Source organism: Symphalangus syndactylus, chromosome 13 (genome assembly GCF_028878055.3).
Source record: "Symphalangus syndactylus isolate Jambi chromosome 13, NHGRI_mSymSyn1-v2.1_pri, whole genome shotgun sequence".
Taxonomy (NCBI): Eukaryota; Metazoa; Chordata; class Mammalia; order Primates; family Hylobatidae; genus Symphalangus; species Symphalangus syndactylus.
The window spans coordinates 41201473-41219632 of record NC_072435.2 but is presented as its reverse complement, the minus strand read 5'-3'; the positions used below and the strand labels follow the sequence as shown (position 1 = coordinate 41219632).

At 43.5% G+C, this 18160-nt stretch overlaps 1 long non-coding RNA gene across 1 annotated transcript; it reads left to right on the top strand.

Annotated features, from left to right (window-relative positions):
* The first annotated feature begins 16 nt into the window (after nucleotides 1-16).
* Nucleotides 17-17333, top strand: LOC134732310 (uncharacterized). The gene is made up of 3 exons (XR_010115344.1): nucleotides 17-182; nucleotides 1189-1254; nucleotides 16722-17333. It is a non-coding gene; the product is annotated as an uncharacterized lncRNA (long non-coding RNA).
* Nucleotides 17334-18160: the final 827 nt, after the last annotated feature.

Sequence of the window (18160 nt, the reverse complement as noted above, 5' to 3'; positions counted from 1 at the left end):
GGGAGGAGTAGGATGGAGTCTTGGCTTTGGAACTTGGCCTAAGTGCGTTGGCATCCTGACTCCTTGAGAAAGAGCCCATCTAGCATCCCTCTCGCCGTTGCTTCCAGCAACATGGCCCTTCTTCCAGCTTTAGGTTGTCCTAAGCGCTTCCAGCTGTCTAGGTCACACTCTGTGGCATGTCGGTAAGCATGGAAGACGGGCCAGGCTTCTCACCAGGCATTCCCATCACCGTTACCTTCTAGCACATGGCCCTTCTTTCAGCTTCAGGATGTCCTAAGCGCTTTCCCACTTGGAAGCTTGGGACTTGCTGTTCCCACTGGTAGAATACTCCCATGGCTGGCCACTTTGCAGTATTCAGATTTTTGCTGGCTGGGTTCTTGGTATTCTTGACTACCCGAAAGTAGCTCTTTTCGTCTTACTTTTTCTTTTCTTTTCTTTTCTTTCTTTTCTTTTCTTTTCTCTCTCTTTCTTTCTTTTTTTTTTTTTTGACAGAGTCTTGCACTGTCGCCTGGGCTGGAGTGCAGTGGTGCAATCTGGGCTCACTGCAATCTTCACCTCTCGGGTTCAAGAGATTCTCCTGCCTCAGTCTCCTGAGTAGCTGGGCTTACAGGCGCCCACCACCATGCCCAGCTAATTTTTTGTATTTTTTTTTTTTTTAGTAGAGATGGGGTTTCACCATGTTGGCCAGGCTGGTCTCGAACTCCTGACCTCGTGATTCTCCTGCCTCGGCTTCCCAAAGTGCTGGCATTACAGGCATGAGCCACCACGCCTGGCCTAGTCTTAGATTTTCTTTCGTGTCTTCATAGCACTCACAGCTATCTGAAATTATCTTATTCATTTATTGGTTTATTTTTTAACTTTTGGGCATCTCTCACTTGCCCTAGAAGAATTAAGAGCCTTTTAAAAAATTTTATTTTTATGGATTTGGGGTACAAGTGCAGTTTTGCTACATGGATATATTTCGTAGTGGTGAAGACTAGGCTTTTAGTGCAGCCATCACCTGAATAGTGTACATTGTAGCCAATAGGTAGTACTGTATCCCTCACCCCCTTCTCACCCTCCTACCTATGGGAGCCTCCAATGTCCGTTTTCCACTCTGTTTGTCCATGTGTACCCATGGTTTAGCTTCCACTTAGAAGTGAGAACATGAGTTTTTTTGACTTTCTATTTCTCTGTCATTTCACTTAGGACAATGGCCTCTAGTTCCCTCCATGTTGCTGCAGAAGACATGATTTCACTGTTTTTTATGGCTGAGTAAGTATTCCACGGCATATATATGTGATATATATCTGCTATATATAGAGCACATGCATGTGACATATATGCTGTATATATGCTATCTAGATAGGATATCTATGTGATATATATGTTATCTAGGTAGCATATATATGATATTTATAGATATATAGATATCTATGTGATATATATGCTATTTAGATAGCATATCTATGTGATAGATGTGCTATATATAGGGCATATGTATTTGGTATAGATATGCTATATATATCCTCTTTAGATATCATATCTATGTGATATATATATATGCTATCTAGATATGTGATAGATATGCTATTTATAGGGCATTTGTATCTGACATATATATGCTATCTAGATAGCCTATCTATGTGATCTCTTTAGATAGCATATATGTATATTATATATATATTTGTATATATATATTTATATATTTGAGACAAGGTCTCACTCCAATTTCCCAGGCTGAAGAGCAGTGGCATGATCTCGGCTCACTGCAACCTCTGCCTCCCAGGCTCAGGTGATTCTATCACCTTGGCCTCCTGAATAGCTGAAATTACATGTGCCTGCCACCACGCTAATTATTTTTGTTTTTTTAGTAGAGATGGGGTTTTTACCATGTTACCCAGGTTGGTTTCGAACTCCTGGACTCAAGCACTTCGACTTCCTCGACCTCCCAAAATGCTGAGATTACAGGGGGGAATCACTGCACCCAGCTTGTATACCATATTTTAACATCCAATCATCTGTTAATGGGCACATAAGTTGATTCTATAACTTTGCTACAGTGTATAGTGCTGCCATCAACATGTAAGCGTGGATGTCTTTTTAATATAATGATTTCTTTTCCTTTAGGTATATACCCAGCAGTGGGATTGCTGGATCAAAGGGCAGTTCTATTTTTAGGCCTTGGAGAAATTGCCATCTGTTTCCCTAGAGGTTGTACTAATTTGCATCTCCACCAACAGTGTATAAGCTTTCCCTTTTCTCTGCATCCTTGCCGACCTCTGTTTTCTTTTCTTTTTAGTTTTAAAATAATGGATATTCTATATATATATAATATGATATAATATATAATATAATATATAAATATATATATATTATATAATATATATATATCTTTTTCTAAAGAGACTGAGCCCCACTTCGTGGCCCAGGCTGGAGTGCGATGGGGGGATCATGGTTCACTGCCGCCTCCAACTCCTGGTATCAAGCCATCCTTCTGCCTCAGTCTCCCAAGAAGCGGGGACTATAGGCGCACGCCACTGCACTTGGCTAATTTTTAAATTTTGTGTAGAGACAGAGTCTTGCTGACATTGCCCAGGCTGGTTTCAAACTCCTGGGCTCAAGCAATCCTCCCACCTCAGCCTCCCAAAATGGTGAGATTATAAGCCTGAGCCACTGCACCCAGACTCGTGTGTGTGTGTGTGTGTGTGTGTGTGTGTGTGTGTGTTTAGGCAGACTTTTGATCTTGTTGCCCAAGCTGGAGTGCAGTGGCATGATCTCGACTCACTGCAACCTCTGCTTCCTAGGTTCAAGCGATTCTTCTGCCTCAGCCTCCCGAGTAGCTAGGATTACAGATACGCGCCACCACACCCAGCTAATTTTTGTATTTTTAGTAGAAATGGGGTTTCACCATGTTAGCCAGGCTGGTCTCAAACTCCTGACCTCAGATGATCCACCTGCCTCGGCCCCCCAAAGTGCTGGGACTACAGGCGTGAGCCACCGTGCCCGGCCTCTCGTTGTGATTTTAATTGGCATTTCTCTGTTGATTGACTCTAAGAGCCACTAGAGCAGGAAGCATGCTAGTCTCGTATCCTCGGTGTCTGTATAGCTCATGGCACATAGTGGGTCCTTAATACACATAGGATAAAGAAAAGGATGGAATCAATCGCATGCTGTGATCATTTTACTTGTTTTTTTTTTTTGTGAGATGAAATTTCCATAAATACAATGAATGATTTTAAGGTGCACAATTCAGAGTTGTTTAACACCTTCACAATGTGGTGCAATCACCACTTGTATCGACTTCTAAAACACTTCACCAATCCCCAAATAAAACCTCATCCCCACGAGCACTCACTCTCATTCCCCTGTCCCCTCAGCTCCTGGTAACCACTCATCTGCTCCCTGTCTCTGTAGATTTGCCTGTTCTGGACATTTCGTGTCAATGGACTCTCACACTATGTGGCCTTTTGTATCTGGCTTCTCTCGCTCAGCATCGTGTTTTCAAGATTTGTCCATGTTGTAGCACAGATCAGTGCTTCCTTCCTTTTCATGGCTGAATCATATTCCATTGCATGTATATACCATAACTTTGTTTATCCATCTGACCAATGATGGACATTTGCTTTTCACTTGTGAGCTTCATGAGGGCATTGATCTCGTCTCTCCTATTTACCATTGTATTCCACCACCGAGCACCCAGCACAGATAGTGGCTCATGGCAAGCACTCAATACGTATTTATTAGAGGAATTTGTAAGGGGAAGAATCGATACATGTTTTATTTTTATTTTATTTTATTTTTTCAGACAGGGTCACACTCTGTCACCCAGGCTGGAGTGCAGTAGCACAATCATGGCTCACTGCAGCCTCAACCTCCCGGACTCAAGGGAGCCTCCCACTCTCAGCCTCCTGAGTATCTAGGACTATGGGCATGTGCCACCATGCATGGCTTACTTTTTAATTTTCTTTCTTTCTTTCTTTCTTTCTTTCTTTCTTTCTTTCTTTCTTTCTTTCTTTCTTTCTTTCTTTCTTTCTTTCTTTTTTTGTAGAGACAGGGTCTTGCTGTGTCTCCCTGGCTGGTCTTGGACTCCTGGCCTTAAGCAATTCTCCTGCCTCGGCCTACCAAGGTGCTGGGATTACAGGCATGAGCCATCTTGCCCGTCCAAATATTTTCATATTGAGTGAATGAGAGGTGCGACAGTCAAGAAAGAATGAATGACCCTGGGTTTGTAACCAAGGGATCATTCGGTAACGGGGGGTGGGAGAAATAAGATGGCAACCAGCGACTCCCACGCCAGCCGTCCTGGAGACCCGCCATTATGTTCTTTAGGGCCACTAGCAAGAAATGGGGCCAGATAAACTTTGGTGATGGAGGCTTGGGAATATGGGGTTACCACAGTCATTTGTTGCTGGGACCAGTGGTAACTGGTTCAACAAATTTTCATGAGCATCAGGAGAATATTATGGTCTGTATTCTGGATCCAGATGAACTAGGATTCAAATTATGATTTTGCTACTTGCTGTCTACGTGATCTCGAGCAATTCACTTAACATCTCTGTGCCTGCGTTGCCCCATCTGTCAACTCAGATAATAGGATTGTGGCATGCAGACAATGAGTTAATATGAATGAAGTGCTTAGCACTGTGGCTGACACCTAGTAAGCATTATGTAAGTGTTTACTTTTGACTTTTATTAATGGAATGAACCCATGAATGAGCTACTTCAAAACCAGAAGAGGTCCAGAGAGGGTTTCACAAGAACCGGGGAGACACCTCACGTGAGATGTCCTTCTGCACACAGCCATCTACCTTTGCTTTGTTCATGAAGTACGTCCACCTTCCCAACCAGGGGATCTCATTTGGGTAGGCTTGCTGCCTGGTGTATGAAGCACCTCTGTTGGGCAGAACTTGTACCAAGCTACCTGAGAGACGCTTAGGAAGCTTCCTCATGCCAGATCTACATGTGAAGGTTTTGGCTTCCACATGGCTCTCTGGTGAAATGCATTAGGGCTATGCAGGCTGTTACATTCTGGCTTTTTATTAGTTTAACACGCTGGCACCAACACGCTGCTAGTATATTATACTATTATCTAAGCATTGAAATTGGTGCAGACCATTGCTTAATTGGGCCAACTTCTCATTTCCATCTCCCAACCCCAGTTTCCATTCTCTATATCAACTTCCAAAAACTCACTGCTAGCTCCTGGCTTTGATGACCCATTTTGGACACTTCTCTAGCCTGCCTGATATGTATTTGAAGAACAGGTGAGTTATCTGCTTTTTTTTTTTTTGAGAAGGAGTTTCACTCTTGTTGCCCAGGCTGGAGTGCAGTGGTGCGATCTCGGCTCACTGCAACCTCTGCCTCCCAGGTTCAAGTGATTCTCCTGCCTCAGCCTTCTTAGTAGCTGGGATTACAGGGGCCCATCACCACGCCCAGCTAATTTTTTGTATTTTTAGTAGAGACGGAGTTTCACCGTTGTTGGCCAGCCTATTCGCGAACTCCTGACTGCCACCATGCCCTGCTTTTTTTTTTTTTTGAGACAGGGTCTTGCTTTGTCACTCAGGGTAGAGTACAGTGGCACAATCATGGCTCACTGCAACTTTGAACTCCTGGGCCTAATCCTCCTGCCTCAGCCTCCTGGGTAGCTGGCCCTACAGGCATGTGCTACCATGCCTGGCTAATTTAAAAATGTTTTTGTAGAGACAGGATCTTGCTATGTTGCCCAGGCTAGTCTCAAACTCCTGGGCTCAAACAATCCTCCTGCCTTGGCCTCCCAGAAGTCTGGGATTTCAGATGTGAGCAACAGTGCCTGGCCTGTCTGGAAGGAACCATTCATTGCCCGGCTGGGATTAGCTCTCAGTTTCCAAGTGATTCACCTATGTGGGTCTGAACAGAAACAATGATGTTCAAAAAAATCCTACAGAAACATTATGTACATAAGCCCAAGGACTGGGAAAAATTTTCACTACTCTCTAAGCCTAAATACCTCTCTTAAACTAACAAATAAGCTGTGAAAGCAAGGTATGCACCTTGTATAAGATGTATAAAATATGGGAAAACATAATGAAATGAATAAGAATCTTTTTTTTTCTGGAGACAGAGTCTCACTCTGTCATCAGGCTGAAATGAAGTGGCACAATCTCAGCTCACTAAAGCCTCCAACTCCTGGTCTCAAGAGATCTCTTGCCTCAGCCTCCTGAGTAGCTGGAACTACAGGTGCATGCCATCACACCTGACTTTTTTTTTTTTGGTAGAGATTAGGTCTTGCTATGTTGCCCAGGCTGGGTCTTGAACTCCTGGCTTCAAGCCATCCTCCTGCCTCACCCTCTCAAGGTGCTGGGATTATGGCCACAAGCCACCATGGCCAGCCTTATTTTTTATTTTACTATCCAGAGATACCTATTCTGAACTTGCTCTTGATTTCACTCTAACCATTTCCACATTCATTCCCCCACCATGCCTCTGTGTGTGTGTGTGTGTGTGTGTGTATATGTGCATGCATGTATACAATTATACATATTTCCCTCCTGCCAATATACTGAAGCCCAAATACTTCTAAATCAGGCCAATAGGGAGTTATATTTCTTTGTGAAATTAGCTCTCTGATTTTTATTTATTTTATTTATGTATTATTATTATTTTTTTTTAGAGACAGAGTCTCACTCTGTTGCTCAGGCTGGAGTGCAGTGGTGTGATCGTGGCTCACTGCAACCTCCTCCTCCTGGGTTCAAGCAGTTCTCCTGCCTCAGCCTCCTGAGTAGCTGGGACTACAGGGCCCACTACCACGCCCTGTATACAAAAATACAATTTTTTGTATTTTAGTAGAGACAGGGTTTCTCCATGTTGCCCAGGTTGGTCTCGAGCTCCTGAGCTCAGGCAATCCACCCGCCTTGGCCTCCCAAAGTGCTAGGATTACAGGCATGAACCACCACACCTGGCAGCTCTCTTGATTTTTATAATAAAGAACACTTTACGGAAATTCCTTTTTGCAACCATCCTCGCTAGGGCCACCTGTTCTATATACTGATTCATGCAATGTAGGGAGCAGAATTCTGCTTTTGGGCAAAATCAGTGAAATTGCAGAATGGATGAAGAAGGAGAACCTTCTAAAACTTCTAGCCTTTTTTCTTTTTTTTCTTTTTTCTTTTTCTTTTTTTTTTGGCATTACATGGAGATGCCCTTCGCTTTGAAATCTTGGCAGGTAATTATCAGAGACCCCTTTTTAGGTTCCCCAATGTCTTCCCTTCTGGGACACCAGGTTCTACTTTTAGTAGGTGCCCCTTTTTCTCTTGGAGATAATCACATCAATTGGTCTCTCATTCCAGGGGGATATGACCTAGAATCTGTTTTGTCTTTGAGAAATGAGGTCGCTTTTCTGGTGGAGGTGTTAGGAGATGGTGGGAAGCCCCAGGCTGGGAGAGGAGGAGCTTCCTGGTTCTTCCCTGTCATCTCCTGCAAAGGCAGTGACCTTGCTGGTCAGTGAGTGACAAGGACCTAGGTCTATGGCTGTACCCCCGATCAGTCCCTCAAAATGACTCAGGCAGGCCAGACATGGTGGCTTATGCCTGTAATCCCAGCACTTTGGGAGGCCGAGGCGGGTGGATCACCTGAGGTCAGGAGTTCGAGACCATCCTGGCCAACATGTTGAAACTCCGTCTCTACTAATAATACAAAAATTAGCTGGGCATGGTGCCACACGCCTGTAATCCCAGCTACTCAAGAGGCTGAGGCATGAGAATCGCTTGAACCCGGGGGGCGGAGGTTGCAGTGAGCTGAGATTGTGCCACTGTGCTCTAGCCTGGGTGAGACAGAGACTCTACTACAAAAAAAAAAAAAAAAAACAAAACAACAAAACCCCACAAAAAACAAAAAGACAAAAACGAAAAACACAAACCAAAAACAAACAAACAAAAATAATGGCTCAGGCATCCATCATCAATGTCTTCCCGCAATGGACAAATTCCATAGTTTCTTTTCCATCCTGCTCAACTTGACCTCCTGGGAGCTTTGAAACTGTCAGCCCTCTGTGACTTGAATCCCCCCACCTGCGCTTTCACATGTTTTCTTTTTTGCCTATAGTCTGTGTTCTTTACTAGCTGGTTGTCCGCCATCCACCCCTCAAAAATGGTGGGTTTCTTTATACTTTAAGTTCTAGGGTACATGTGCACCACGTGCGGGTTTGTTACATATGTATACATGTGCCATGTTGGTGTGCTGCACATATATATATATATATATATATATATGGTAGGTTTCTTTTTCAGCTGGGTTAGACATCTTCAGATGGCCCTGAATGGTCCCCACCTCCTGATCCTCATGCCCTGTGTAATCCCTTGAGTGTGGGCTGGACCTGATGACTCACTTGTAACCAAAAGGCTATGGCAAACACGATAGATGCCACTTCTGAGATTAGGTTACAAAGCGATCATGGCTTCTGTTCTGCTCTCTCTTGCTTGCTCTTTCACTTGCTCACTCTAAAGAAATCCAAGCCAGGCATGGTGGCTCATGCCTGTAATTCCAGCACTTTGGGAGGCTGAGGTAGGAGGATTGCTTGAAGCCCAGGGCTAGCCTGGGCAACATAGCAAGACCCTGTTTCTTAAACAAACAAACAAACAAAACAAAACAAACAAAAACAGCTGGGTGTGGTGGTGCATATCTGGAATCTGAGCTACTCAAGAGGCTGGGGTGGGACTATCGCTTGAGCCCAGGAGTTGGAGGCTGCAGTGAGCTATGATCATACCACTGCACTCCAGCCTGGGTAACACAGCAAGATCCTGTCTCAAAACAAAACAAAACAAAAATAAAATAAAAAAAGAGAAATAGCACGTGCATCAGGTTTTCATTCTCCATTCACTTCTCATTCCTCACTTTTTCCTTGGAAAATCTTTTTCACATTAGTGATTCTGGGTATAAATAGTTAGGTTAGGGCCAGGTGTGGTGGCTCACACCTGTAATCCCAGCACTTTGGAAGACTGAGGCGGGTGAATTGCTTAAGCCCAAGAGTTTGAGACCAATCTGGGCAACATGGTAAACCCTGGCTCTACAAAAAATAGAAAAATTAGCAGGGCATTATGGTGTGTGCCTGTGGTTCCAGCTACTCTGGAGGCTGAAGAAAGAGAATCACCTGAGCCAAGGGAGGTCGAGGCTGCAATCAGCCCTGATTGTGCCACTGCACTCCAGCCTGAGTGACAGAGTGAGACCCTGTCTCAAGAAAATAAAAAGGTTAGGAAGACTGTGGCTTTACAACCAATGGGTAGCTTCAATGAAGTGAACCTCAAGTTTAGAATAGCATCCAAGTTCCTTACCATAATCTACAGAATCCCAATTTCTTACCATCTGGCCCCATCCCACCTTTCCTTCCATCTCCCACCTCTCCGTCCAAAGATTATAAAGGATCAGTCATGAAGTGCTCACCATCCGTGTTTAATCTCATAGTCTTTGCATTTGTTTTTCCCCTCTCTGAAATGTTCTTTCTCCTATGAAATGGTCTTATTCTGCATTTTTATATGGCCTACTCCCTTTCTTGCTTTGGGTCTGTGCTCAAATATTATCTCTTAAAGAACTCTTCTCTGACCACTTGGTTTGAGGTCTCACACCACAGGGCTATACGTCATCCCTCCTCCCCTCGTAGCTCTTGTCAGATTGTGATTCTTTTCCTTCCCTCTCTGGAATGTCAGCTCCTTGGTGGGCATCTCATTTGTCTTAGTTATTACTGAATCTACAATCCCCAGCCCAGTTCCTGGAACAAAATAGACCCTTAATATTTGTTCGTTGAATGACATAATGATGGCTGCTCTGTCATGCTAAAACATACTCCATGTGTGTGGACCAACCAAGGACTTTCTTCTGCTTCTGCTGTGAACATTCCTGTTCTAGCTGTTCAACCTTCAAACGTCTTTTCTGTTTGTGGGATAACCCAAATTAGGTGGGAAGAAGAACTGATGAAAGGCCTTATCTACTGTTATGGGTTGAATTGTGCCTCTCAAAAAAAGATATGTTGGAGTCCTCCCCTGTGGTACATGTGAATGTGATGTCATTTGGAATTAGGGTCATTGCAGATGTAATTAAGGTAAGGTGGTACTGGAGTAGGGTGGATCCTACTGGTGTCCTTATGACAAGTTGGCCATGTGTATAACAGAGCAGAGACGCATGGGGAGAATGCTGTGTGAAAACATTATGATCAACAAAGCAAATGGCATCAATATGTCAAGGAGATATCTGCACTCCCCATGTTTATTGCAGCACTGTTCACAGTAGCCAAGATATGGAATGAACCTGAGTCCATCAGGTTGGGTAAACAAAATGTGGCACACATACACAACAGAATACTATTTAGCCATTAGAAAGACGGAAATCCTGTCATTTGCAACAACCTGGATGAAGCTGGAGGACATTAGGCTAAATGAAATAACCTCGGCACAAAGACAAATACTGCATCTTCTCACTTATATGTGGAAGGTAAAAAAGTCAAACTCATAGAAACAGAATAAAATGGTGGTTACCAGAGGCTAGGATTGGGGGCAACTGGGGAGATGTTGGTCAGAAGACACAAAATTTTAGTTAGGAGAATAAGTTCAATAGATCTATTATACATCGTGGCAACTCTAGTTAATAACAGTATATTGCATAGGGATTTTCCTCAACTCATGACAAGGTTACATCCTGATAAACCCATCATAAGTTGAAAATATCTTAAGTCAAAATGCTTTTAATACATACAACCTACTGAACACCATAGCTTAGCCTCATCTACCTTAAACATGCGCAGAACACTTACATTAGCCTAGAGTTGGGCAAAATCATCTAACACAAAACCTATTTTATAATAAAATGTTAACTATCTCATGTAATTTATTGACTATTGTATTGAAGGTGAAAACAAGGATGATTGTGTGGCTGCTCAAAGGATGGTTTCTACTTTGCACCACTGTAGAGTCAAAAAATCACAAGTTGGACCATTGTAAGTTGGAGACTGTACTTGAAAATTGCTTAAAGAGATTTGCAGTGTTCTCACCACAAAAAAAATGATAAGTATGTGAGATAATGCATGTAAACCAAGAAGTATCTCAGATGAATCTCAATCACTTTAGAAGTTTATTTTGCCAAGGTTATTGACATACCTGTGACACAGGAGAGGTCCTGATGACATGTGCCCAAGGTCTTTAGGCTACAGCTTGGTTTTATACATTTTAGGCAGACAAGAGACATCAATCAATACATGTTAAGTGTACATTGGTTCGACTCAGAAAGATGGGACAACTTGAGGTGGGTAGGAGTTGGTGGGGCTTCCAGGTCATAGGTGGATTCAAAGATTTTCCAATTGGCAATTGGTTGAAAGAGTTCATATAAAGACCTGGAATCCATAGAAGAGAGTGTCTGGGTTAAAATAAGGGGTTGTGGAGACCAAGGTTCTTATTTTGCAGATGAAGCCACCAGGTAGCAGGCTTCAGAGAGAGTAGATTATAAATGTTTCTTGGCCGGGTGCGGTGGCTCACGCCTGTAATCCCAGCACTTTGGGAGGCCGAGGCATCAGATCATGAGGTCAGGAGATTGAGACCATCGTGGCTAACATGGTGAAACTCCGTCTCTACTAACAATACAAAAAAATTAGCCGGGCATGGTGGTGGGCACCTGTAGTCCCAGCTACTCGGGAGGCTGACGCAGGAGAATGGCGTGAACCCAGGAGGCGGAGGCTGCAGTGAGCCGAGATAGCGCCACTGCACTCCAGCCTGGGTGACAGAATGAGACTCCATTAAAAAAATAATAATAATAATAATAAATGTTTCTTATCAGACTTAAAAAGTTTCCAGACCCAGTTAATTCTCTCCTCGATCAGGGAGAAGACCTGGAAAGGAGAAGTGATGCTCTAAAGAGTGTAGATTTTCCCCACAAGAGACAGCTTTGCAGGGCCATTTCAAAATATGTCAAAAAAATATATTTTAGAGTAAAATACCTCAATTTCTTTCAGGACCTGCTATCTGTCATGTGATACTATACTAACGTAATTTGGAATTTGGTGTCTTATTGCTACAAAAAGTCTTAAGATCTCTGGGGTTTTTTTGTTTGTTTGTTTGTTTGTTTTTGTTTTGTTTTTTGAGACAGAGTCTCACTCTGTTGCCCAGGCTGGAGTACAGTGGCATGATCTTGGCTCACTGCAACCTCTGCCTGCTGGGTTCAAGTGATTCTCCTGCCTCAGCCACTTGAAGAGCTGGGATTACAGGTATGTGCTACAATGACTGGCTAATTTTCGTATTTTTAGTACAGACAGGCTTTCACCATGTTGGCCAGGCTGGTCTTGAACTCCTGACCTCAAGTGATCTGCCCACCTCGGCCTCCCAAAGTTCTGGGATTACAGGTGTGAGCCACCACACCTGGCCAAGATCTCTGTTTTAATGTTAATGCTGGCCAGCTATACCTGAATTCCAAAGGGAGGAGAGTGTAATGAGGCATGTCTGATTCCGTCTTTCCATCATGGCCTGAACTAGTTTTTCAGGTTAACTTTGGAATGCCCTTGGCCAACAGGGGTCCATTCAGATGGTTGGTAGGGCATAGAATTTTATTTTTAGTTTACATGCATATGTTAATAGCTTGATTTACTCATTCCATAATGCATACACACACACACACACACACACATACATACACACACACACAAACATCATATTGTACATCATAAATCTATGCAATTTTTACTTGTCATTTAAAAAAAAAAGACATGAAGATTGGAGTAGAGGATATACAAGCCAAGAAATGCCCGGGATTCTTGGCAGCTATGAGAAACTAGAATGAGGCAAGGAAAGATTCTCCTCCAGAACTTTGGAAGGAGCACAGCCCTACCAACACCTTGATTTCAGACTTCTGCCTTCCAAGACTGTGTGAGAATAAATTCCTGTGGCTTTCAACCAGACAGTTTGCTGTGATTTGTTATGGCAGCCCTAGAAAACTAATATAATGGCTTCTGCTCCTTTAGCTGAGGGTCCCCTGCCTATTCCTGGCCTGTCTCTATGTGGCATTGCCTATCACAGGTAGGTGCACTGGGGAAGCATCTCAAATAGCAGAGCAAGAGAGAAGCAGCCACTTGCTCTCTTGGCTGTCTGAAGCTCATCTTCTAATATCCTGGTTTCCCACCTTAATCTGCCCCAATGCTGCCATTTTCTGGGGATTCTTTTAAGCTATGAACCCCAAATATCTGAGACAAGTATTAGTCAATTTAGGAGGTTTATTTTGCCAAAGTTAAAAATGAGTGCCTGTGACACATCCTCAGGAGGTCCTGATGACATACGCTCAAGGTGGTCTGGGCACAGCTTGGTTTTATACATTTTAGAGAGACATGAGACATCAGTAAATATATGTAAGAAGTACATTGGTTCCATCCAGAAAGGTAGAACAACTCAAAGCAGGGAGGAGGCTTCCAGGTCATAGGTAGGTAAGAGACAAATGGTTGCATTCTTTTGAGTTTCTGATTCACCTTTCCAAAGGAGGCAAGCAGATATGCATTTATCTCAGTGGGCAGAGGGATGACTGAGTTCTGTCCGTCCTTTGCCTGCAAGGAAATTCCTTGTGAGGGATATATGTATCTCTTTTATCTTAGTAGCTATCCTTTTTAGGAATAGAATAGGAGGCATGTTTGCCCTAAGAAGTTCCCAGCTTGACTTTTCCCTTTGGCTTAGTGGTTTCTGGGTCCCAAGATTGATTTTCCTTTCACACCCCACCAGATTCTCTAAGGAAGGGAGCCCACTGATATCCACAAAAATCCACCTCCTGGGGTGCAGAGCAAGTTGGAGGGGTGCATCCTTTCTACCTCCTGGAGAAGGATGGAGAGTAGACTTGGGGGCCCACTAGAAAATCTTTCTTTCCTAATGGCTTGATTGATTGATTGATTGAGTGACTTGACAAATATTTATTGAGCATCTGCTCTGTGTCAGGCACCAGGCTAAGAGCCAGGAGAGTGGAGCAGTAAGATGAAGTTTCTCTTCTCTCCTGAAGCTTGTCAGTCAGTGGGAAAAATGAAAAACTAAAATAAACCATCAAGATCATGTCAGATAGAAGTAACGGCTTAAGGTACAATGAGAAGAAGAAGGAGAAGAGGAGAAGAAGAAGAAGGAGAAGGAGGAGGAGGAGGAGGGGGAGGAGGAAAGAAAGAAGGGGAAGGAGAAGGAGGAGGAGGAGAACAAACTGACCAATTGGCAGGATTCTAACATATCTATTTCTAAGTGTACAGTTCAGTGGCATTAAGTACAATCACATTGTTGTGCAACCATCACCTTCATCTGTCTTCCCCAGCTGAAACTCAGTGCCCATCAAACAATAACTCCCCATTCTCCTTGCAACTCTGCAGTCCCTGGTAACCCATGTTCTACTTTTTGTCTTTGCTTTGGCTATTCTATGTATCTCATATAAGTTGAATCATACAATACTTGTCCTTTTGCATTTGGCTTCTTTCACTTAGCCCACTGTCCTCAAAGTTTATTCATGTAGCAAGTAGGCATGATTCTAATTTTGAACTAAGACAAATATCTCCACCTGGAAAGCAGTTCACCAACAATTTAGTGTTGATTATAAATAGGATTTGGTTGAATTTTTTTCTACGGTGTTTCCTTCTATTCTTTCTGCATTTTTCAGATTTTCTGCAATGAACATAAATTACCTTGATAGTAAAAAAAATCTTTAAGATCTTTAAAATGGACACCCCCTTTTCCTTCCCTCTCTCTTCTTCATCAATGATATTGCTGTCTAATGTTCCTTTCTGGGGTACCCTAGCTCCTGGATCTACCATCTCTCTTCTTCTATGAGGTCAACTGAGGACACTTCTACTACTATACTTTACTTTTTTAATGTCAAATTGTATTTTTGTTCACACTTAAGCAACTATTGATGCCAACATTGGGGATCTGGACTTTTAATATATGTTTTAATTAAAAATTTAAAAATTAACACAAATTGTATCTGTATATCATGTATAGCATAATGTTTTATAGTATATATATACTGTGGAATGACTAAATCTAGTCAATTAACATATGCATTCCCTCATATAGTTATCATTTTTGTGGTGAAGCATTTGCATCTGCTCGCTTAGTATTTTTTGAGAATAGGGTAACCATGCTGTACAATAGATCTCTTGAACTTTATTCTTCTATCTAACTGAAATTTGGCATCCTTCGACCAACATCTCCTCAACAACCCAAGCCTATGGTAACCACTGTTCACTGTTCTACTTTCTTTTTCTTCCCTTCCCTTCCCTTCCCTTCCCTTCCCTTCCCTTCCCTTTTCTTTCTTTTTTTTTTTGGAGATGGAGTTTTACTCTTGTTGCCCAGGCTGGAGTGCTGTGGTGTGATCTCAGCTCACTGCAACCTCCACTTCCAGGGTTCAAGCAATTCTCCTACCTCAGCCTCCCAAGTAGCTGGGATTACAGGCATGCGCCACCATGCCTGGCTAATTTTTGTATTATTAGTAGAGACGGAGTTTCAACATGTTGGCCAGGCTGGTCTCGAACTCCTGACCTCAGGTGATCCACCCGCCTTGGCCTCCCAAAGTGCTGGGATTACAGGTGTGAGCCACCACACTCGGCCACTCTACTCTCTTTTTCTATGAGTTCAACATTTTAGGATTCCATATATGAGTGCATGCAGTGTTTGTATTTCTGTATCTGGCTTATTTCCTGTAATATCATGTTCTCCGAGTTCATCCATGTGGTTGCAAATGGCAGGATTTCCTTATTTTTTTTATGGCTGAATACTGTCCCATTGTGATTATACTCTACTACCTGCCTGCTTATTTTTCTTCTTCCTCTTCTAAATACCTATCAAGAGGGAAGTCTGAACAGAAAGAGACTCAGGATGGCGCACTCAAACTTTTGTGTGTGTGTGTGTATCCCTTAAATTAATTGATTAATTAATTAATTAATTTATTTTTTTATTATTATACTTTAGGTTTTAGGGTACATGTGCACAATGTGCAGGTTTGTTACATATGTATCCATGTGCCATGTTGTTTTGCTGCACCCATCAACTCGTCATTTAGCATTAGGTATATCTCCTAATGCCATCCCTCCCCCCTCCCCCCACCCCACAACAGTCCCCGGAGTGTGATGTTCCCCTTCCTGTGTCCATGAGTTCTCATTGTTCAATTCTCACCTATGAGTGAGAACATGCGGTGTTTGGTTTTTTGTCCTTGCGATAGTTTACTGAGAATGATGTTTTGGAAAATATCAAACTTTTTAAGCAATAGAATGGCAGGGGGGTTTGCCTTAAGCAGCTCCCAGCTTGACTTTTCCCTTTGGCTTAGTGATTTTGGGGTCCCCAAATTTATTTTCCTTTCACAAAGCCAACCCCACCAGATTCTCCAAGGCAGGCAGCCCATTGATAGCCACAAAAACCCACCTTCTGGGGCGCAGAGCAAGTCGGAGGGTTGCATTCTCTCTAACCCCTGGAGAAAGATGGAGGGCAGACTGGGCAGTTTGAAGGGAGTTGGGTCAAGGTGTGGTAGGGGGTAAAGAAACCACACAGGATTGCAGAATCCATGCAGTTACCTGGAGCAGTCAGCATCTGGGAGTTATTACCACTCCTGGGCAGATGCAGAGAGCAGAGGGAGCTGTTACTACTGGAACCTAGAGAGGGCTGCCAGCCAGGACCTTGTGCTCTGCAGTCTAGGGCCAATTTGCAGGGGGATGCAGGGAGGCACCCCAGGAAATAAATACTCTGGCCTCACCCTCTTTCATCCCTCTTGCCTCCTATAAGGGCTTCCCATTGCTTGAAGCCAACCAGAAGACAGAAGACAAGGCTTCTTGTTGGTTTGATCCATGAACCTGGACACAGAACAAGGGGAGGACAGATGGAGAACATCCCTGGAGGCCATCTTGAAGGACTCCAGCATCATTTCGTGTGGAGCCCTAAGGAGTTAAAGAGAAATTAAAGAATGGGCTTATCTGGGGTTGAGAGAAGCAAATGTTCTGAGAAATGGGGTCAACTGCAAAAGGCCCACTAGCACCTAGTGCTCAGCTCACAGCCCACCTGCACCCAAGCATCTTGTCTACAAGCATTCAGCTCACAGCTCACCTGCACCCAAGCATCCTGTCTGCGAGCATTCAGCTCACAGCCCACCTGCACCCAAGCATCCTGTCTGCGAGCATTCAGCTCACAGCCCATCTGCACACAAGCATCTTGTTTGCAAGCATTCAGCTCACTGCCCACCTGCACCCAACCATCCTGTCTGCGAGCACTCAGCTCAAGCAGCACCACCTTATAAAACTTTCCCTCCAGCCCCTGCCTCTTTGCAGACAGCAGACAACCCTCCTTCTGCTGTCTTACCCATTGCATCCTTGCAATGCATGTCCCCCTTTCTTTAATAAATCTGCCTTTTAAAACTCACTCTAGTCTTGGTAAATTCCTTTACCCCTTGCATGCAGGCCTCAAACAGTTGTTGACCATGACATCTCTCACTAAGACAGAGTTGCCAGGGTGGCACCAGGCTTCCCCTCCCAGTACAATGCCGGGTAGAAAGCACATGTTAATAAATGTTGATGAAATAGCCAGGAATGAGAAGGAGATTGATTTTTTAAAATTATAAAATACACATAACATAAAATTGACCATTTGAAAGTTCATGGTTCAGTGACTTGAGTACATTTGCAGTGTTGTACTACCATCAGCATTATCAAGTTTGACTACAGTTTTCACTCGCCCCAGAAGGAAACCCTCTACCCATCAGCAGTCACTCACCATTGCCCCCTGACTCCAGCCCTGGGCAACCACTAATTGGATGTCTATCTTTATGGATTTACCTGTGCTGGGTATTTTATATAAATATAAGTGCAGACTGAATTTGGGAGAGGGTATCCTGAATCCCTCAGTTCTGACTTTCCCCTTTTTACCTCCCCTGAAATTCTACTTTTAGACAATTCGCTTGCATATGAGGCCACTCTGGTAATGAAAGACAGGGGATCAGGACGGGGAGACCTGGTCCTCCTCCCACCTCCTCTGCTCCCTCTGGGGCCCTGGGAACGGTGGGGAAGCTGTTAGCCGATAATGAGACCCCCTCTCCCTTAATGACTCTGGGGGCTGCGGGGATGCCTCAGGCTAGCTCTGCCCTAATTAATTAATAGGGAGCGTTTCCCACAGAGGAATTAGCCTCAATTCCTCAGTCTCAGACTCTTCTTGGCTCAGCTCGTGTTCAAGCT